The following is a 22465-nucleotide window of genomic DNA, read 5'->3' as shown; positions in this document are numbered from 1 at the left end:
CCAGAAAAGCTGATTTCCAAGAATGTGTCTTAAGGAAGTGGTCTTAGTGCACTTTTTGCTGCTATATTGCTCGTGGCTTTAGGGGCTGGAAATCCAAGGTTGTGCATCCTCCTGGCTTTGCCTCTGGCGAGGGTCTTCTGGCTATGTAACAGCATGGGAGCTGGTACCACAGTGGGAGTGTGTGAGAGAGGGAGACAGCAGCTGGGGACAAGAGGCCAGGCTCGTTCTTTTTCTAACTGTTCACTCTCATGGGAACTAACCAGCATCCAGGAACAGCGACATTAATCCCTTCCAAGGCAGCACCTGTAAAGACCTCGTCATCTTCCTCTAGGCTGTACTTCTTAGAGGCCCCACCGTCTCTGTGGCAGCACACTGGGGACCAAGTTCTGGCATGTGAAACATTGGGGGTCAAGACTCAAACCACCGCAGAAGCAGTCATGAACTTCCCTGAAGATTTAGTTTAAATACTGTTTGTTAATAACAAGCAAAAAAAATTAACATGATGCAAGTGTCCAGCTTTTGGGAGTTGGGTGCAACATTTGCTATGGCTGTGTAGGGTACGGGAGATCCACGAGTGTATGCATGCTATGAAGATGCTAAAATAATGGTGCAGAAAAAGACTTAATGACATGGCACCAGACCCTGCCTGGCTGGATCAGGTCTGCATACAAAAAAATCTGTATAACAACAACACTAAACGCAAAACAAAGTCAAAAAACAGCAAGAGTTTGTTATCTGAGTGGAGAACCAATGGGTAACTTTTCCCCCTCTTTTCACTTAATTTTATTCTGAAATTTGTAGATTGGACATAAATTTCCTGGGCACAAGGAAAAACAACAATTACCTTAAAACCAAATGCTCTCCACCCAGCTAGCTATAATAATATATGGGTTGAACGTGTTGGCTTCCAAAACGATTTAGAAATTGCATTCACGTCTGGAAGAGCAGAAATGACATATTATATAGATCAAAGGGTGGCTGGTAGCAGGTCTGAGATCTTTGTGGAGCGCGAGCCTTATCTGAACACAGGACGTGGGCTGGCTCTGTAGCTTTCTTCCCCTTGCTTTTCTTACCACCAGTAGTGAGCAGCACCAGGATTTAACGACTGTAGGAGTTTGCTTTGCTTCATCTGCAACTCACTCTGAAACTGGGCAGCCCCAGAAAGGGTGGGTTCGGGTGAACAGATGGCCAGCTTGGGCCCTGGGAAGGAGCCTGGCTCCTTGGGAGGAGGAGTGGGCAGTGGTTTGGAAAGGGGCTGTGAAGTGGCAGGAGTCACCAGGGCTCGGCAGGGGGAGGAGCGAGGGTGCCCGCGGTGCTTCTGGTGCTCAGCCTGCAACTTTGCTTTGTTTGTCTCCCTGCAGGCAGGGGTAGAGCCAATTGTGCAGAGCTCTGCAGCAAGCAGCCTGGAGAGAAGCAGTGGATGTCATGCAGCCCAGCTGAAACGAAGTGGCCCCTGGGAGCCTGTCCCCAGCCCTGGTGCCAGGTCTCCATCCCAGCACTGAGGTAAGAGCCCTTGGACGCCAGCTCAGGCAAAGAGAGGACCACGAGGACTATCAGGGGCGGGGGGCAGTCTTTTCCCACTTCTAGAGCTCAGGAAAGAAAAAGCAGTTGTTTCTGGATCCGTCAAACCACCTGCTTTGACCTCAGCCCGCTGGAAGGCAAGGTCATTCTGTGGCCAAAGATTTGTCAGAGCAGGTTTTTTGGAATCTTGATACGGAGTTGTATTTTCTCAGTTGCTGGTGAAATTTGAACTTCAAGGGAATGAATTTATCACCCAGGTAAGACTGCAGCAGATTCAGGTGAATGCTTAACTTCAGTGCACCTGCTGTGTTCTGTCAGGGAAATTAAACTCCTAGGAAACACATGTTCTCCAACTCAAGGAGGGCAGAGGGATAGAAATTAGGCAGGAAGGTTATTGCAAAACATTCCAGTAAGCCTATTAAAAATGAGTTTTATTACCTAGGTGTGTTCCGATTATAAAGGTAAAACGTGCTCCTAGGATTTTTTGGAAGAATATTGATGTGGAAGCAAAGAAAACGTGTCTGAAATCCTACCTATATTGGCAACCCTTCAGGTACTTTTCTCTTACGGTTACTCTTTAATCTGCCACACGATGCTGATTCCCCCTGCATGGCAGCACAGAGGTGGGGCAGAAAGAACACTGAGCTGGGAGCCAGGAGAAGTTGCTCCAGTGTGGAAGCTCTCTAGCACTGGATGTTCAATATCCAGGAATTTTGCAAATTGCTTGTTGAAAATTGTTTCAAAACTGCTGGTGGCTTGCCATGGAGCGTGGTGGGAAAATGCAAGCCGCCGAAGTGGGCGAATGCTTGAAATTGGGTTTTGTGTTGTGGAGATTCAGATGATGCCAACACATCTCTGGGTGCAGTGTCTACACTTTACTGCACCCGACGTGAGGCCTGTGGGCAAGCCATGTCACCTGTGCACCGTTGGCTCCTCGTCTGTGAATGAGGGGTGCTCCATCAGTGTGACTTGTCTGAATAGATGAGAGCGAGATTTCTGTCCTGATTATCTCCTGAGACAGCTGCCAGGGCCCCCTAAGATGGTGACAATGAAACTGCTTTGCATTGATGGAGAGAAGCCTGTGACTGTCTGACTGACACCCTTTCATGGAGGCAGATGAAAACCTCCATTTACTGACCGACATCTGGGGCATGTTTCCTTCCTGGACAAGTCAAGCAGTTGGTCAGAGAAGTGTAAAAGGGAAGCCTCAGCAAGACTGAATGTGAGAGCCAGGACTGAAATCAGAGCTTTTGACTCATAATCTCCAGGAGGGGTGGGGGTGGGGGGGGGGCGATGAACTTCCTGCCAAATGTGAAATTTCAACAAAGCCTCTTTCTTCCAGTCCCTGCTGTTGCCGCAGATTAGAGCTAATTAAATTAGCAGAATGGAGCCCCAGCCTCTGATTTCCTGGTTCCCTTTCCAAGCGGCCTTCCTAAATCCTGGAGGAGGGGTGGAGAGAGGAGGGGGCGTCGGGTCAGTGCCAGTTTCTCTTTGAAGACTTGTAAGCTCAGAAAGTTAAAGGGGAGGGACAGAACTCCGAGGCCATCTGGTCCCCCACCCTCATGTAAAGGTCACAGAGCCGGTGACTGTCAACACTGGAGGTGAAGGTATGCGCCCCTGGGGAGGACCCAGCCCCTGGTGGGGGTGGGGTGCCGCTCAGGGTGCCGCCTGATCCCTGAGCTCTTGATCCCTGAGCTCTTGCACGGAGTTGGCAAGGTTACCTGGGACCTCCGGATTCCTCAGGTCGCTTCCTGTACCTGCTGCCCGGGCCCTGCTGCACCTCCCAGCCCCTGTATTTGCTGCTCTGGCCCCAGCACATTTTATAGGATGCTCCTCTGGCTGGGAGGAAGTAAGGCCCCTTCCTCATCAGCAAAATCAGCTAAGGAGACCTTATCCCTAAGCTCAAGGTGGATCATGTCCATGGTCATGGGCAGTGTGTATTATAAAAAAAAAGCTATGCATGAATTTCAGGGTTTTTTTTTTTGGTATCAAAATAATCTTTCATTGCATTTCCCCCCAGAAACTGGTTGAGGTGCCCTTGGACTTGCTGGGAAGGGAAGGAGAGGAAGGTGTCAGCTGAGTGCCTTATGGTTGCAGGCGCTGTGTTCTGTGCTCTGCCTCACCTCATTTTTTTTTGACAGGCAGAGTGGATAGTGAGAGAGAGACAGAGAGAAAGGTCTTCCTTTTGCCATTGGTTCACCCTCCAATGGCCGCCACGGCTGGCGCGCTGTGGCCGGTGCACCGCGCTGATCCAAAGGCAGGAGCCAGGTGCTTCTCCTGGTCTCCCATGGGGTGCAGGGCCCAAGCACTTGGGCCATCCTCCACTGCCTTCCCGGGCCATAGCAGAGAGCTGGCCTGGAAGAGGGGCAACCGGGACAGAATCCGGCGCCCCGACCGGGACTAGAACCTGGTGTGCAGGCACCGCAAGGTGGAGGATTAGCCTATTGAGCCGCGGCGCCGGCCTTCATTTTTAAACGATCTACACCCGTGTCTCAGATATGGAAACTGAGTCTCAGAGAGCTAAGGAGACTTGCCCAGGAGCTCACAAACAACAGAAACGTAGGCGAAGCCTGCCCGGGACCTCCAAGGCTTCTCCAAGCTGGTGACTGCTCCTTGCAGCAAGTGCTCGCCCACCCGGGAGCTCCGGAAGCTGTGTCAGTAGGAGAGTCTCTCCCCTCGGGGAACCGCTTTCCATCTCTGAACTGCTAGCACAGCTGCAGCCCAAGTGCTCGGAGCTTTACCGAATGCTGCGCCACCGTTCCCCCCAGATCCCAAGGGCTCCTCCTTGGAGTGGAAGATAACGCGGGAGCCAGAGAGCGCCTGTGGAGTCCCACACGCAGTCCTCCTGTTCTCCGGGGGCGTGGTGCCCCTGGGCCCCCCGGGCTCCAGGTGGTTACAAGCAGGGGGGGCTTCTCAGCCCTGGGCTCCGTTCCCAGGATTTCCTCTGTGGCTGGAGAAGAGATTATTCCTCCTACACGAGGGATGTGCTTTAGTTCCAGGGGTATTTACTGAAAGCCTACTGTGTGCCCAGCCAAATAGCTCGGGCTGCTGGGACAAGAAACTCTGGTCTAGCCTTGTCTCTCGACAGGAGCAAAAGGAGGACTGTGTACGCTGCTCTCTGTCCCATTCATCCTGTGACCCCCTCATCTCGAGCTTTTCCTTCCAGAATACAAAAGCGAGAAATTGTGGCTCCGTGGTTGTCTGTCTCAGGGTTCTCTGCAGATCCCTGGATGCCGAGTTTCAGGTGCTCAGTCCACCAGGTGGCGAACAGAGCGGCAGATGGCCTGGGGTGGTGGGCATCACGGTCTCTGGAAGACCCTTGCTGAGGGGAGGGGCTGAGTGGCACAAGGAGCGAGGGCAGCCATCGCTGTAAGTGCGGGTGGGCGCTCGGCTCTGGAGCTGGGGCTCACGGGGGCCTGGGTGTACTTTCATAGGCGATCGCGAATTCCTTTTGGCAGCGGCACCTGTCCAGATTCAGGAGCAGGGAAGGCTCGGTTCCACAGGGCGCTCAGAGGCGCATGCGCGCTGGCCGAGTTCCTAGGAAGGCTGTGGCTAGCGCTGTGGGTTGGCCTTTGTGTCCTTCCTCTGAGGAAGTGGAGGGCCAGAAAGGAGAAGGGCCTGGTGTTGGAACTGGAACGTGTTCTGCCGATGGGCTGCTCAGAGGCCATCACTCTGCGGCTGTGGAGGGAAGGCTGTTCTTGTAGCCGGCACAGCTACTTCCAGCCGTGGCCCATCGGCCGCAGTGCCAGTGACGAGCTGGGCTTGGCTGCGGAAGAGTTTGGCATGCTGGTGACTGGAAGGGGATGGACGGGCGTCTCTGTGCTCCAGACACCTGCAGCTGCTGCCCCTCACCCGGCTCCTGTCAGATCCTTGTCAGAGGTCTTGCTTAGGCCTGAGAGCTGTCTCTGGGGATTTGCCGTTGGTGGAACATCACGGTACAGAGAAAAGAGTTCTGGCTCTGATGATGTCTGACCCAGATTCCTCATCTGTGCAGCAGGCTGAATAATGCTTACTTTGAGTGAGGACTGAGAGATGCTTAGTAGTGTTTCCCCCTAGCAAGTAGATGCTTTTTGAACGGAACTGCTATTATGTCCATATGCACTTTTGTTAAGGGCTAGCTGACAGACAAGCTGCACGCGTTTAAATTGCACAACCTGATGAGTTTTGACATAGCATACAGTCCTGAAACTATTGCTAGTCATGGTAACATGATAACCAACATACACACTATTCCTCCCCCACCCCCAGGCCGCTTGCTGGGCCATCTCCCTTCCTCCTGCCACTTTCAAATCCTGCCTTCCAGCCCCACGCCAACACTGCTCTGCTTTCTTTCCCTCTAGATTAGCTGTGTGTTTTCTAGACGTTCTTGGAGTGGAATGATGCAGCATGGCTCGCCTTTCACTCACAAGGAGTATTTTGGTGTTCATCTATGGTGCTGTGTGAGTCAGTGGGTCGTTCCTTATTGCTGAATGTACTCCATGGTACGGATAAACCATGATTTATTTGCCCATTTGACTATTGACAAGAAATTTGGATAGTTTCCAAGTTTGGACTATTAAAAGAAAGCCACTATAAGCATTTGTGAATTATGTTTTTGGTTGGGCAATACACATTCATTTCTTTAGGATCAGTTTCTAAGAGTACAATGGTTGAGTTTTATGATCGTTGTGTGTTTAACTTTTTATGAAGCTGCCAAACTGTTTTCTAAGCTTTTGTACCATTCTACATTGCTGCTGACTGTTTTAGAGCCCCAGGTGCTCTACTTCTTTGCCAACACGTGGTATGGCCAATCTGCTAAATTTTAGCCATTTTAATAGATATGTTGTGATGTCTCATCATGGTTTTATTTGCATTTTCTAAAATACTAATGCAAACAAGCCTCTTTTCATGTACTTATTTGCCATCTGCCTATCCTTTGGTGAAATGTCCGTTCAGATCTTTGGTTCATTAAAAACAATTGTCTTCTTGAGTTGGAAGAATTCCTTATATACTCTGCAGACATTCCTTTATTGAAAATGCTTTGCAAATATTTTCTCTAATTCTGTGGCTTGCACATGGCAGGAGACAGAAACAAACTAATAGCTACAATAAGGGCGTGCACTGAAGTGTAGAGGAAGAGCAGTAATCTTTGGATGGGAAGTTAGGGAAGCTGCCTGAAAGAGCAGGTATGTAAATTGGGTCTTACAGGAAATGAAAACTTAGGTGAGGGAAGGGCAGCTGAGGTAGAGGTGTGCATGTAGAAAGGCGTAGAGATGTGAAATGTCCTGGCAGAATCAAACCGAGTAATTTGACCTGGTTGGAGCCCTTGAATTTTTGGAGTGGAAGGATGAGGCCTGTAATCCCAGCTCTACTATTTGTTGGCCGTGCACCTTTTTTTTCATTAAAAAAAGAAAATCCATTTTATTGTGAAGCAATTATCAGGGAGGTCTGGTACCTCCTTCACTCAATTTCCTGCATCGGTTTCATCTTGCATACTCACAGTACATCCAAAGCAAAACCAGGGCTCTGAGGGTGGCATAATGTGGCTGTGTGTCTGTTTCATTTCTCCTGTGTCTAGATGCATGTCACTGTGGGTATAATCAAGGTGCAGAACTGTTGCATCTCCACAGAGATCTCCCTCGAGCTGTTCTCCACCGTCATGCTGGCTACCTTCCCCTGTTCTGCATTTCTACAATTCCACCATTTTGAGAAGATACAGTTAATAGAATCGAACAATATTCAGCCTTCTGAGATTGGCATTTTTCCATCCATTGTAGTGTCCTTGAGGTCCACAGAGCATAAAGGTGACTAAGTGTGTTCACCGTTTGCTCTTTCCTGTTTTTGAGTAATTTTCCATGGTTTGAATGTACTGTAACTTTTACCTATTGAAGGACCCCCCCCCCCCCCCCAATCTGAGAAGCAGAAAGCAACACAGAGAGAGGGAGGAAGAGAGAGAAAGAAAGAGAGAGGATGCTTCCATTTGCTGGTCTACTCCCTAAATGCCTGCAATGGCTGAGACTGGGCTGGGACAAAGCTGGGAGTCAGGAATTCAATCCTGGTCTTCCACATGTGTGGCAGGGAGCTAGTGGCTAGAACCACCATCTCTGCCTCCCGTGGTCTACTTAGCAGGAAACGGGAATCAGGAGCCAGAACTTAGGCACTTCGGCGTGGAACACAGATGTCTTAACCACTAGGCCAAGTGCCTGCCCCCGAAGGATATGTCGATCATTTTGGTGATTGCAAGTGAAGTGTGCAGCTTTTTCTGTGGACCTAAGTTTTTCTTTATCTGGGATACATGCCCAGGAGATCAATTGCTGCATTGTACAGTTCAGTTTTTAAGAAGCCACCGTGGTCTTTCGTAGAGTGGCGATACCATTCTCCATCTCCAGCAGCAGACTCATCCGCTTCCTCCACATCCTTGCAGCATTTGGCCTTGTCGCTGTTTCTAATTTTAGTTGCTCCAATAAGTGTACAAGAATTCCTCATCTCGCTCGTAGTGTGCATTTCCCTAATGGCTGGTCCTGTGTCTCTCTCTGTGCGCCCCATGCATGGCTGTCTGAATGTGGACCCCCGCCCTGCACTCCCCAGCCGTGGGAAGCAGGACTGCGTGCTGACAGTTCTCCCGCTGTGTTCAGGGCTGCCCTAGAAGTGTGACTTCCTTGTCCTTTGATCCAGCTCTCCAGGCTCAGGCAAGCCTCCCTCATTGTCCTGGCGGCCCCTGGAAAGTGACATTTTATAGAGCTGTGTATTTTTCCAGGGAGGATGGATTTTTTTTTTTTTTCACAGATGAGCAAATAACCTGTAATTGATGAATTTTTATTGCACTCTCCACCCTGTTCCTCCCTGGAGCCTGTGTGCCAATGTCTGCATTCACTGGCGGTTGAAGTGGAGAAACCTCTGGCCCAGGAAGACTGATGGGAGCACTGACAGCCCCAGCGTGGCTGCCATGGCCTCCGGCTCCCAGCGCTGCACTTCCTGCTCTTTCGGCTTGCAGATCGAAAGGAAGCTTCAGTGCACTGGGAAGAGTAACAGCCGTTCCCGGTAACAAGGAGACAAGTTCGTGGAAAATGGAATTGGAAAGTTTATTTTGGTGCAAGATTTTTGAAATCTATGCATAGTTTTTTTTTTTTATAATATCTACTTTCCATGAACATTTAAAAAATGCTTTATTTGTTTGGAAGGCAGAATGTTGGCAGGGGGGAGAGAGAGAAAGAATCTTCCATCTGCTGGTTCACTTCCCAGATGGCCACAATGAAACCAGCAGCCCAGAGCACCAGCTGGGTCTCCCACATGGGTGGCAGGTTCCCAAGCACTTGGACCATCCTCACTCCTCCCCAGGCACATCAGCAGGGAGCTGAATCAGAAGCAGAGCAGCCAGGACTCAAACCAGCACTCGGATATGAGATGCCAGCATTGCGATTAGTGGCTCAACCCACTGCACCACAATGCCGGCCCCTCCACAAACCTCGTGAAGACCTTCATGTATTGCAATGCTTGTACACCAGGAATTAAGTGTTATACATATATATGAATTCACTTAATCCTCATGTGAATCCTGAGTCATGTATTATTTATAAGTCCCTTCTATAAATGAAGGAACAGGCACAGAGAGGTCTTATAGCTGATAAGTTAGAATTTGAACCTAGGCAGGATGACACCCAGGTCTGTCTTAGTCATTGTGTTATACCTGGATACACCCTGTAGTAATCAGCTTTCCCTTGCTTTAACTAAGATACCCAAGAGGAGCTTCTTGGGAGGGAAATGGCTTATTTTGGCTTATAGTTTGGAAGTCATGGGTCAAGGTTGGGTGGCCCCATTAGACTGGGGTCTGATGGGGTCTGGCCTTAGTGGGACAGGTGTGGAGGAATGATGATGTGGTGAACCAGGAAGAAGAAAGGACTGGTAGGTCAACCTTGGCTTCAACAACCAGCACTGGCATTCCCCAGTGACCTAAACACCTTCAACCAGGTCACCTCCCAGATGCTACAATTAGGTCAAGTCTCTACCTTCAGTGCTAGGACTTCAGAGGTGAAACATCTGCATGGGTTTGGGGCGCACAGTTCTGTTTAATGCATAGCACCCCCAGTGTGCACTAGGGCGCACAGAGGCTTGTGGTGTGTTGTTAAAGAGCCTCGGGATCTCCCTTAGGAGCCCGGGGGAGGAGCAGGGGGCTCTGCCGTGAGCATCTCTGGGGCAGGAGCTGTCGGATGCTGAGATGGGAAATGGCGTCAGTGGGAAGTGAATGCATTTCTTGGAGACCTGCAGTAGGCTGGGCTGCCCCGGGGTGGGGGACTCAGCCTCTGAAACACAGTCGCGAAGACCTGAGCCTGTTTCCTGAGCCTGCGGTGCACTCAGGGCTGGCTCCACCCGCTGTGGGGAGAGGCTGGAGGAGGAGGGCATGGGGTCCGCGACGTCAGGCACAACAGGAGTGCACTGGCCTTCAGACCTGGACCAGCACTGTGCTTCCTATCCTTCCACTCGCCGCCCCTTCCCCTGGGGATGTTGGAAAGGCGCAAGGGGCTTCTAGCCCTGCAGAGTTGGGTCAGTCCCCTGTAAAGAGGGCAGCAGGAATAACACCCCATGTATAGGCTGAGGACAGGGAGGGATGGTGCAGTGAGGTGCCCTGGGGACCTGAGCTCTCTCTCCTCGCTTCATGTCTTCCCTTGGGGACCTCCATGAACACCCAGCAGCAGGGCTGTGCAGCACGGAAAGGAAACAGTGTGTGCGCCTTGGCTCTGTCCAGTCAGCAAAGCGTGTCCATTCACGTATTCCGTCTGCTGTTGACGTGAACACCTGCTGCGTGCTTGCATCCGTAGCAGGCACTGTGAGTGCATGAGCTCACGTGGCGTGTAGTCTAAAGAGAGAGACGAGTGTTCCTTCAACAATAGCTCAGTGGAGTGTGGAGTCGTGCTCTGTGGGGGTGGAGGCCGGAGGATGCCTCCCTAGGAGGTGACTTTGACTTGGATTTGGTTCCTTGGCTGTGAGCAGCTGATACTCAACCGGGAATGTTTCATAGGCTCGGTCTACCATGTGCTCCGTCCAGGCTATGGACTGACCTGACACCTGGCCACCCCAGGGCTCCTCCAGACTTTTCTGCAAGGCTGCCTATATCCAGCCATTCAGAGCTCACCCGTTCCTTGTGGGCTTGGCTCATTGTTTTTGTTCCTCTTTGTTGTTTTTGAGTGTGCTCATGGCTCGACAGTGTGTTACTCAGCTGAACACAGCCGAGCGATTGTGAAAGTTTTATCACCGTACAGATTTTAAAAAACAACTTTATTGAAGCACAATTTATATTCCATAACATTAGCCCACATTAGGGGTACAAAATCCACTGCTTTTTAAGATAAGCTTACTGGTAGGCACAGTTGGTACCCTGATCCCCTATGAGAACACTTCCATCGTCAGCTGGATCATCCCTACAGGCAGAAGGCAGGAGACGTACTGTTGTTTTTTTCTGGATTTAGTTCCACGCTTCTTGTAGGAGCAGTTCATTAATTAACTCAATTAGTATTTACTGAGAGCCTGCTGGAGCTCACAGCTGTTCTAGGTGCACAAAGGAATACAGAGATAAACAAGTGGCAGTGGCTGCTTCTGCGTGGCTGGTGGGCTTCATCTTGCGGACACACTGCTCCATGTCACTTACCTGGGTGTATGGGTGCAGGGCAGCTGCAGAGCACTGCAGGGCACCTGTGTCTTTTCTCCCCTCTGACTCTTAACTGACATGGTATTACCCTGAGTTTTTGGCTGAGCAGACAGAACTGTGTTCTCTAACATCTGCAGACAGCTCTAAGCTTTGGCACGCCAGCTTGCAGGATCTTGGAAGAGAACAGAGTGGGTGTGGTGTTCACAATGCAGAGACTGGACATGTGGACTCAGGGTGCAGGTGCACCAAGGGAGGAAAAGGGCTTATGCCAAGTGCAGGCAGCTGGCTGGGGTGAAATCCCGGGAAGAGCAGCAGGTTAGGTGGCCTGGAACTTAGGGGTGTGTTGCTTGGAGGCTGGGAAGTGGGGTGAGAGGGAGGTCTTGTCTGCAGAGACAGGGAGAAGATGCTTTCTTAAGTCTTGGAGTTGGGCCTGATCACTCAGAGCTGGACTTGCGAAGATAAATCTTGCATGAGGAGAGAGGAGGCAGGGGTGGGTCAGGAGGTGTGGGGTCTTATTATTAGGAGATGTAGCCCCACTTTGGGCGGGGGCAGCAAGGGAAGAAGAAGTGGATGGGAGAGACAATTCTGCCAAATGGGGAAGCAAGTCTGCCTCCAGCTTCTTTTTCCGGAGCCTATGCCCGCCCTGTCCATTTGCTGCGTTTCGGTCCCTCAGACCCAGCCTGGCCACAGCCGCGCTCAGCAGCTTCCCCGCAGCGTTTTTCCCCTAGCTCCACAGCCTTTCCTGTGCTACCCACTTCTCCTTATCCCACTCTTCCTGCCCAGGAGGAGGGGTGGAGCCAGAAATAAGCAGAACCCTGTCCCAGGGAGGAGCAGCTCCCGCGGAGGCCGCCGTGCAGAGGTCTCCAGGGAGGGTGGCTGGCCGCGATGCCGCAGAGGTGAGTGAGGCTGGGTGCCGGAGGAGGGCTGGGGCCAGCCGGGTGCTATGCTCCAGGGCTGCTCCTGGTTTCGCACAACCCTGAGAGAGTGCCTCCCTTGCCTTGTCCTCATCCTGGCTCTGGGGAGGATACCGGTGGCCTCGGAGAAGGCATTAGATTGTGCAGGTTCAGCAGCAGGTGTACCACTGTTTCCCAGAAGAAAGCTGAACACTGGAAGCTGCACGGGTGGCCCCCTCCACCCTCACCACCATGTCTCCCTCCTGCCCGCCCCAGGACAGCCCCTCAGGGTAGCTGTGGACTCATGGGGTCCTGGAGCACAGTTTGAAGACCACAGATGAAATACAGCCGCCTGCCCTCACCTTGGTGGCCCTAGGGGACCAAGGCCACAGGGGGCTGTCGCCGTGCAGGTCTTTGCTTTCCTTTGATTTATGGTCTTCAATTGCTCTGTGCCCCATTTATCAACCCACCCCTGAACTGTTCACCCCTCTCTCCATAAGAATCGGGACTGAGAGCTGATGTCTAGGACTTGATGAACATCGAGATAAAGTCAGTGGCCCAGTTCACAGCTCCAACATTCAGCCCTGTGGACTTCCTTGTCTCTGCCCTGGGCGGCAGAAACATTCCCCAGGAACACCGTGAACGCCCGTTGCCAGATGCAGGGTTCCTCTGGCGGCGGGCGGGTGTGGCCATTCCCCCAGCCCCAACCGGTCCCCTCCTCCCCAGCGTGTGGGTTCCTTCGACTCCTGTCCCCCGCAGAACTCTGATTCACTTCCACCATGTAGCCTTGAGCGAGGTGAATTATCTTGGCTGCTTCTGCCCAGAGAGCTCCGGGGAGAATTTGGAGCCGATGTTTTCCCTTGTCATGTTAGACTGTTTGCCAGAGTTTGCGGAAAAAGACCTGTATTATTAATGCCCCTGCTGGGAATAGCTGCGCCCTGCCAGGTTGTCATGTGAGACCTCTGAAAAGCCCTGAGTTCCAAGGCCCGCAGCTCTCCCTGGCCCGCTGGGTCAGCTGGGAAATGTGATCCCACGGAAACTGCAAGCAGCCAACGAGGGTCTGGTCAGAGCCTCAGGTAGGGGACGCGGCGGCCCAGGGAGCATCTCAGCAGGGCTGGTTCCACCTGGTGCCTCAGTGGGGCCGGCTAACTGCCTCCTGCCCCGTAAGATGAAAACGAGGATATTTGTAATCGGTTAGTGGCGTTTAGACCGTCACTGTTCCTGGTAGCATGCTCACCACTTGAAATAAATTAGTTTGAATCCTCGGGTCAAGTGTTTGCTATGATCTCCATTTATTGGATGAGAAAACAGCCCCAGAGAGGTTAAGTCATGCAGGTCAAAAAGGTGGAGCTGGGATTTGAACCCAGGTCTTTCTGGCCATTGTGAGCCTCTGGGCAGAACGGAACATTGCTCTGACTCACCTTCAGTTTGCCACTGCAGCAGTCCCAGCTCCTCAGTCTGTCATCTTTATTTCTCCCCGGGCCTGCATGTTCTAGGTGTTCCAGAATGGCCCTGAAGAGTTCGGTATCAGCAGGGTTAGGGTACGCGGGGTGGCTGGGGGTGGGGGCTGCAGGTCCAGCTTGGAGCCCGTGAAGGTGATGGCTAGCACAGTGTCCTCTAGCCACCCAATTGGCCCCTCTTCACCTCTTCATGGCCAGTTGAAGCTCCCCGTGGAATTTAGAAAAAAGCAATCTAATAGGAGAGGGCTTCAGAAAGTTCACAGGACAGTAGAATTGGAAGATAAGTTTATTCTGTACAAACATTTCTGAGATCTATGCGCATTTTTTCATTCTGTGCATTCTCTGTCAACTTTTGGAAGCCCTTGCGTTGTGTCCTTTGCTTGTTCCCAGTTTCTTATAGGATCCAGTGGGAACAGAAACACTTATGCCTGGAGCCGTTACCCCGGTGGAGGCCATTTCCCGTCATGACAGCCCTCACACCTTGCCTGCCCCGCAGCGTCCAGACACCACCCCTGAGCAGAGTGCAGAGTGTCCGGCTGTCTTGACCAAGCCTTGGCTCTGCCTGGTGAACTATTAATCCTCAGAATCCGACTTTTCTGAGTTAGCAGCATCCCAGCCCCTGCTTTGCAATGACTGCGTGGCTTCTGCCCGTTCATTTGTGGTTCTTCTCTTCCCTTAAAGCCCCCGTTGATCACCTGTACTTGGGTTTGTGTGAACAAATGAGCACTGCTAAGTAAAACCAACTGTATACTAAAGTAGGAGTCCAGGTGGCTCCACTTTAACTGAAACACCAGGTCAGGGGACTTCAGAGACAGGAGAAGTCATGGGGTAAAGGTGGGTAGCTATGGTGCTAATGATGAACTGACAGCATTATTGCCTAGAACCCCCCACCCCCACCCCAGCAGATTGGGGGAGTGGAACAGTGGGAGGCCTTATTGGGGGGTGGGGGGTGTGTGGAAGCACAAGTCTTCCTGCCTCCTAGGAGAGGGGCTCAGTCATACAGGGCTGGGTGCAGACCTGGAGCAGGACTGGGGAGTCGGGATGGTGCCATGGGGAAGGGGGCAGGGTGTGCAGCCGATGAGTAGAAGCAGAGGCAGGGGGAAGTCCAAGGTCAACGGCAGGGTCCAGGGGCATCTTGCTGGCAGGAGCTCCTGCCTGGTGCCAGCTCCTGAGGGCGTGATGCGAGCCACATCCAAGCCTGAGTTTGGATCCAGAAACTTGACAGTTTGCTTTGTGCTGCCGGGCCTCCTGTCCGTTTGATTCCCCCTTCCTGTGCTGCTAAGGCTATGAGAAGTCATTGGGGTTAGGCACCTAGCACTTTGGAGATGGTCTCATCTGAGTTTAGATCCTGGTCTTAGGCACTTTAATTGCTAATTGTGTGGCACTGGGAAAAATAATAGAGATGCTATTTTCCTAAGGTCATTAGAATCGCTGATGAAAGTGATTCTGTGCAGGGCTTTCTATGTGCCAGGCCTTGTGCTCAGGGTTTCTGACTGTTGAATCATTTATTTCTCTTGAATACAGTGTAAGCATGCGGGGACTATAGAACTGTTGTAGAAAAGTTGAATTCAAATCCACGCACAATTGTTTCAAAATATACACAACCCAGGAAGTTTTGGGAGACCCCTCTGTAGATGCTGTCATCATTTTGAAGGCATAGACATGTTCCTGAGGTTCAGAGGAGCTAAGTAGCCTGAGGTCACAAGGCAAATAAATGATGGAGTCGTTTCACGGAGCCGTGCGTGTCACACCTGAATTACTATGCCAACACTCTCCAGTTTGCCCAATCCCGACTTGTGTAGGGCTCTTGTTAAAAGAACAGTTCCCAGGCTCTTGCTCATATGATGACTCAGCCTGGCTGGGGAGGGGCCCGGGAGAGCAGCAGTGGGTGTAACAGGCAATCGATGGTATTAAGGGCCTGGCAAGTATAGGAAACACTTTGTTGTGTTTTGCTGCCTGTAGGGTGTGGCTCGTGGTTGGCACTCTGAATGTTAGCTGTTCCTGCTTTGATATGGGAGAACCAAAAGGCTATCTTATTGTGAAAGGACAGCCAGCTTCTAAAAGCGCTATGGTTCTAGAACCACATCTTAAAGACAGAAGTCAAGGGGAAATAGGTTCTGTGTCTGCCAACCTGTGGTATATCCTAAAACTCTGGTCTCAGAGCTGTCTCTAGTTGGCATGAACTGCCTTCAAAAGTCCCTGCTACTTGAGATCAAGCAGTTGGCGCCAGCAGGCATTGGGGGTGGTTGAGGTCACTTCTCCAAGGACTTGGGGATCAGTCTGTGTGTGCTGTAGTGCAAACATGACGTGATGGGCATTTCTGCAAACAAGGGGACTTCCTGTGTCCTGGAGGAAGGGGAGAGGGACAGCTAAGCTAGGGAAAGAAGGAACCCACCTCTGGGAGGGACAGAAAAAGGAGGTGTTAAAAGAAAAGCTTCAGACAGAATTAGTGTAACAGAGTTTATTTGAGCAAAGAGCAGTTCATGAATCCGGCACCAGTCAGAAGCAGAAGAGGTGCAGGGAGCACCGTGGCAGCCACATAGATAGAGAGCTTTTCTAGACGGATGCAGAAGAAGGACAGTGCGTTTGATTGGCTAGAGTGGAAAGGCCCCAGGTAGAGGTCAGTTGTTGGTTTCTGATTGGGAGCGTCTCTAGTTTTGTTTGCTGCTCGTGTTGAGTTGGATTTTGATTTGCTTCCACAGGACCCTCATTGTAGAAACCACCTCTGGCTAATGGCCTCCTTCTCACTTGCCTTAGCAGAGAGATGGCTGAGGCTGACGCGAGCAGGTCCTTCAGGGCCGTCACTCCCTGCCCTGTTCCCCAGGGGCCTGCTCTGAAGTCTCCTGTAGACTCCTCACCATGCCACCATCGCACTAACGCACTTCATCCTCCTTGGGGACTGATGGTTGCCAGGTGTCTTTCTATCTCTCATTTGCATCTCAAGGATTCTGTCCCATCAGAGCCTGGAGAAAACTCAGCCTTGTCCGTTGACCTTCTGTGTCCAACCTCAGCCTTGATGACAAAACCCAGCCAAAGTGATTTTCTTTAAAAAAATTTTTTTCATTCAGGGTTGGCATTTGTCACTTATTTGTTGTTTTTTTTTTTTTTTTATTTTTATTTTATTTTTGACAGGCAGAGTGGACAGTGAGAGAGAGAGAGACAGAGAGAAAGGTCTTCCTTTACTGTTGGTTCACCCTCCAATGGCCGCCACGGCCGGTGTGCTGCGGCCGGCGCGCTGTGGCCGGCGCACCGCACTGATCCGAAGCTGGGAGCCAGGTACTTATCCTGGTCTCCCATGCAGGTGCAGGGCCCAAAGACTTGGGCCATCCTCCACTGCACTCCCTGGCCACAGCAGAGAGCTGGCCTGGAAGAGGGGCAACCGGGACAGAATCCAGCGCCCCGACCGGGACTAGAACCCGGTGTGCTGGCGCCGCAAGGTGGAGGATTAGCCTAGTGAGCCGCGGCACCGGCCCCTTATTTGTTTTAAAAGTTGCATTTGTTTGAAAGGCAGAGAAACAGAGCTCTTCCATCTGCTGGTTCATTTCCCAAATGCCTGCAACAGCTGGGGTGGAGCCAGGCTGAAGCCAGGAGCCAGGAACTTCATTCAAGTCTCCACGTAATTGGCAGGGACCCAACCACTTGAGCCATCACCTGCTGCCTCCCAGGGTGCACATTAGCAGGAAACTTGAATTGGATGCAGAGCCAGGACTCCAACCCAGGCCCTTTGGTAGCAAATGTGGGCATCCCCAAGCCATGTCTTAACCACTGCACCAGATACCTCCCCCTCTTCTAACCTAGGTCTCTGTGGCTCAGCAATTGGGATTAATTATACTTGTATCATTTTGCTTTGTTGGCATAACAGGAAGTCCTGCTCCTTCTGGTGGGGAGGAAACTTATTGATCACCCTGGGTGATGATAGCGATGCTATCTACAGATTATATCAAAGGGATGACAGTCATTACATTCACACTCAGAGTCATCCCTAACCTTTGGAAATGCAGATAACCATGACCTTCCTCAAGTTGTCTCTTGGTGACGGCTGCAGAGACTGACTGCTGACTGCCTGGTGAGGCTTCATTCATGGTAAGAATGGTGACAGGCTGTGGGAGTGTGTGTCTGCAAGGCACTGTGGCTTGGAGGCAGGCATGTTGAGATCCAGAAAGCTGGCCACTGCTGAGGAGTAAAGCTGGGCAGCTGAGGTGACAGGGAGAGAGCATACGCTGTTCACCATTTAACCAGCCTGGGACCGAAGGGGCCCGAGTTCCTCAGTGTCTGTGCGTTATGCTCCAGGACATGGCGTCTTCTCGTGTAGAGATTTGATGTGTTAGGAAAATGAAAATCCTGCAAGAAAGGCAGGAGAACTTGAGGGCTTTTCCAATTCCAGTTTTATTTTTGGTAGCTGTGTACAGATCTTGCTGTTTTGGTTCTCTTCATTCTTGCACTCATGTTAAGACGGAAGTTCCTCCACCCTGGTTCCCTTTTTAATGGGCTGTTTGTCACATTTCCTTCCAGCAGTGCGTTGGCTTCCTACAGAAGCCTGGCACTCTCAGACATGAGCCGTTCTGTCTTCCGTCCCCTCCCTGACCACTCATGATGTCCCCCATGGGTGGCATCTCTGCCAAAACCCTGCTCACATCTCCTCTCCTTCTCGAATCTTCTGACGACTGCCAGCCATTGCACAGATAGTCCCGGTTTTCATTCTTGATCCCAGTCCCCATCGATCGTCATGTACAGTATGCTCACTAACGCATAACTCGCTCTTTCATGGTGGTGGTCTTAATTACATTTATTCTACTGTTTTGGCTTCTGTCTCGGGGGTGCTGAGTTTGCCTCTCAGAACTCCTTGAGGCTGGGCACTGTAGTTGATAGAGAGGTAGTGGTTGTTGTATTCTAATTTCACACAGTGTCTAGTAGATGATAGGTTGCCCATAAAGTTGTTTTCTCGTTCTTTCAACAGATGTTTATTGTTTACTGGATGCTTACTGCGGTCTGGGCACTGGACATAAAGGTGGCAGGGATGTGGAGCTCATTATTGCTTGACTCTTTAAATGCTTACAGTTTTTTTTTTTTTAAATTTTATTTATTTATTTGACAGGTAGAGTTATATACAGTGAGAGGGAGAGACAGAGAGAAAGGTCTTCTATCCGCTGGTTCACTCCCCCATTGGCTGCAACAGCCAGAGCTGTGCCAATCCAAAGCCAGGAGCCAGGAGCTTCTTCCAGGTCTCCCACGCAGGTGCAGAGGCCCAAGGACTTGGGCCATCTTCTACTGCTTTCCCAGGCCATAGCAGAGAGCTGGATTGGAAGAGGAGCTGCCGGGACCAGAACTGGCGCCCATATGGGATGCCTGTGCCGTAGGCAGAGGATTAGCGTACTGTGCCACAGCACCAGCCCTCATGCTTTAAGGGAAGACAGATGACAGATATGTAAGCAAATTAGAAGAGTTCTTTTTTTTTTTTTTTTTTTTGAAAGATTCACTCTATGGGGCTGGGATTGTGGCACAGTGGGTTAAGCCACTAGATCTGCATCCCATATAAGCACTGGTTTGAGTCCTGCCTGTTCTGCTTCCTGCAAATGCACCTGGGAAAGCAGCAGATGATGGCCCAAGTACTTGGGACTCTGCCACTCATGTGAGACCTGGATGAAGTTCCTGGCTTCTGGCTTCAGCCTGGCCCAGCCCTGGCCATTGAGGCCATTGCAAAAAGTTAGTGAAAAAATGGAATTAAATGATGTTTATTTTGGTGCAAAAGATTGAAGTCTGTGCATAGTTATTATGATGTGCAAGGTAATTTACATAAATTGCCTAATTTTCCCCTCAAAATAGCCTGAACAGCAGACACTGTCACTCTGTCCACTCTGAAGGTGAGGAAGCAGGCAGCTGGATAGCCTGTGCCAGATCACACAGCTGGGACGTGGCAGAGTTAAGTTTAAACCCAGGAGCCCTGGCTGCAGCACGAAGACCCCGGCAGCTGGGCTGGAACCTCCCCGAGTGGATCCAGACCACCCCAAGGGCATGCGTGCTAGTGACCCCCACGATTCTGTCTCCAGCCTGCCCTGGCCTTAGTCTCCGGATTCCCTCCCAGGCTGCCCCCGCCACACTCTGATAGTCTGATCCACGCCCACGATGCCCCAACTCGGCTGCTCGTCTTCTCCGTCCCAGGTCTGCTCTCCCCTCAGATCTTGGTTTCCCATGGCAAACAGCAGCATCCTTGCTTTGGCTGCCGAATCTTCTCCCACTCCCACCTTGTAACCATGCAGCACGGGTGGTTTTCAAAGCACTAAAATCTAAAATACATCCACTGTTCACCACCTCTGCTGCAACCCCGTGCTCCACGCCAGGAGCGTCTGTCACCAGGGTTACTGCTGTGGTCTCCTGGACATCTTGTCCCTGTCCCCGCACAGCAACCTGGGCAATCCTGGGGACATTTAAGTCCCATCATGTTGTGCCTCTGCTCAAACCCCATGGTGGCAGCCATTTAATTGAGCAAAAACTAAGTCCTTGCCGTGTCCTGTAGAGCTCCATGCAGTCTCCCCCACTCCGTTGTCTCCGTTCCTCTCCAGCCCTCTCCCTTCTCCTCGCTGGCTCCTGTCTCACACACACAGGGCACACTCCTGCCTGGACGCTTTGCACGGGCCCTCCCGCTTCCCCAGCTATTGTGGAGCTCACTCCTGCAGCACCTGGCATTCATTCTCTGCTCCAATGTCCCCTCGTGGATGCCTCTTCCAACCGCCCTTTTGAAAAGGGAAACTTGCCGCAGCCTAGCGCTCCCAGACCCCCGTCCCCCGCACTTGTCTTGTGCTCTCTTTTGTTTCCTAGAGGCTTAGCATCTTTTTCTTTTTAAAGATTTATTTATTTGAAAGGCAGAGTGACAGGCAGAAATGGGGTGGGAGGGAGAGAGAGAAAGAATATCTTTGCCAGCATGTGTACTCCCCATATGCTTGCAACTGCCAGGTGTGGGCCTGTCTGAAGCCAGGAGCCTCCAACTCCATCCAGGTGACCATGTGGGTGCAGGAACCCAGGTACGTGGGCCATCTTCCACTGCCTTCCCAGATGATGGGTCTGAAGCAGACCGGCCTGCACTCCAACCGGTGCTCCCATATGGGATGCCAGCTTGTCTAGCAGGTACTAAATCCACCGCGTGGCAATGCAGGCCCGCTCAGCGTTTTTTAAGATACTAATTGACATAGTCCTTTGGTACATGTTTGACTTTTGGATCTTCCTCTGCTAGAATGGAAAGCTCCAGGGGTGGTTTATCCTCATCTGGTGTCACTAAGACTTGTTTTGAGCACAGAGAAAGTCATCAATGCATTTTTTAAACGAGTAAATGTAACATGTAAAGTTTCCATGCAGCCTCCATTTTCAACCTTTTTCTGAAGGATGTGGTCTGGAGTCTCCGGGCTGGGGGAGTGCCCTAGGAAGTTGGCTACATGGATGGGGGGATCTTCTGTGGGCAAGGTGCACAGGGTCCCTGGGGCAGGTGGGCGTCTCAGGGCCCAGGAAACTGGTCCTCTGAGCAGAGTGAGACAGAGGGGCACCTGGAGGGCAAGGTGGAGACCCAAGGGGCCTGACAGAAGTCTGCGGAGGAGAGGAGTCTCTGAATTTTCCAATTGGAAGGGCCGGTTCTGTGGAGTGCAGGGCCAGGAGGGGCGGAGTGTAGTTATTTGAGGAACAAGTGGAGAGTGGGGAAGTGTCCACAATTCAAGAGCCCCTGCTCTGGGGAAGGCAAGGTTAAGTTGCTGTTTGAGGAAGTGGTTTGTTTGATTTTTTTTTTTCAGCTGTAAAAAAAAAATTATATTCTTTTGTGTGTGGGTGGGTGGGTGGGGGGGGGTGACACAGTTAGTGAATAACATTCAGCCTGGCTTATGAAACATACAAATGATGAGTGCTCCATGACACGGAGTTGCTGCTTCGTCCAAACCCCCGTCATGGTGCTTGGCACACACAGTGGGTCCACAATCAAGCTTTGTTGAGACAAGATTGAATACTGTAGAAGTTAGTGCCAGATTCAAGAGTGTCTGACGGAGGAGGAGGCCCTTTGGCTGGTGGGGTCCCTCTCTCCCGAGGACACACTCGTGCCTGGGGGGCAGCTGTCTGTATGCAGTTACATTTTGGTGTCGGCTTCACTGCCCGACAGTTGTGATGTTAGGAGGTGGATCTTGACTTGAGTGGCTTGAAGGAGGAACTCACTCCTGCTACCTCAGAGTCCTGCCCAGAGGGGAGGGAGGGGAGTGAGAAAATTGGCTCTGGACTCATGGTCAGAGCCTGGGGCTGGATCAGCTCCAAATTACGTAAAGTTGAAGCATCCCTCGGGGGCTGGATTTCTGTGATCTAAGATCATCTCCTTTGGGACTTCATAAAAAGAATAGCGTCAGGAAAGGTAGGAAGAAAAGGAGCTGAGACTTGCAAAAGCATTTAGCACCAAAGATTTCTCTCTCTTGTTTAAAAAATCCCCATTATAAATAAGTGCTATGCAAAGAATACAGGCTTAGTTCTTTGGTGGTGGTAGATGACATCATGTTCACAGATGTCCTGGGATAACACAGGACTATTTGACTCCTGTTTTATTCCCACCTTTTAAAAAAAGAGACAGATTGGTAGACTGCACAGGAAAGAGTGAAAGAAAGATAGGAAACCCTCAAGTGTAGAAGGTATTGTATGTTTTGGAACTATGCCAGGCACACATACACCTTGCAACCATGTTGTCTGGTAAAGAGCGTTAGGTCAGTGTTCTAAGTAGGTCACAGCCAACAGTGTGGAGAGGGAATAGAATAAGCTGTGGGAGAGAAATTTGAAGACCATGGCCAATGAGGAGTGAGTCCAAGAAATGTAGACTTGGAGGCAGCCAGATTCCTCGGTGCCTAACATAGTGTCTCATGCTTCGGAGAATCTTGAGAAATGGTTATTTATTGAAGGGATGGATGGTTGGTCTGAATGAACTACCAGAGCGCTGAGCAAACTTGCAAATGTTT

The 22465-nt window shown here is 51.1% G+C and overlaps 1 protein-coding gene across 16 annotated transcripts in view; it reads left to right on the top strand.

The window, feature by feature from the left end:
* The window catches only part of ST6GAL1 (ST6 beta-galactoside alpha-2,6-sialyltransferase 1), a 122849-nt gene that overhangs the window by 29562 nt on the left and 70822 nt on the right, over nt 1-22465 (top strand). For 7 of the 16 annotated variants that reach the window (XR_016233179.1, XM_017346979.4, XM_070072392.2 and 4 more), the window contains 2 exons: nt 1362-1503; nt 1964-2074. The gene's annotated coding sequence lies outside the window, so the exon portion shown is untranslated. Of the gene's footprint in view, nt 1-1020; nt 1167-1361; nt 1504-1963; nt 2075-2946; nt 3129-11795; nt 12040-22465 lie in introns of those variants that run through there. The other 9 variants (XM_002716497.6, XM_070072384.2, XM_051818885.3 and 6 more) reach the window with 4 other exon arrangements.

The sequence above is a fragment of the Oryctolagus cuniculus genome, chromosome 4, assembly GCF_051225735.1.
Source record: "Oryctolagus cuniculus isolate XC-2025 breed Fujian yellow rabbit chromosome 4, ASM5122573v1, whole genome shotgun sequence".
NCBI classification, from domain to species: domain Eukaryota; kingdom Metazoa; phylum Chordata; class Mammalia; order Lagomorpha; family Leporidae; genus Oryctolagus; species Oryctolagus cuniculus.
The sequence above is the reverse complement of the archived record's forward strand: the minus strand, read 5'-3'. Positions and strand labels throughout refer to the sequence as shown.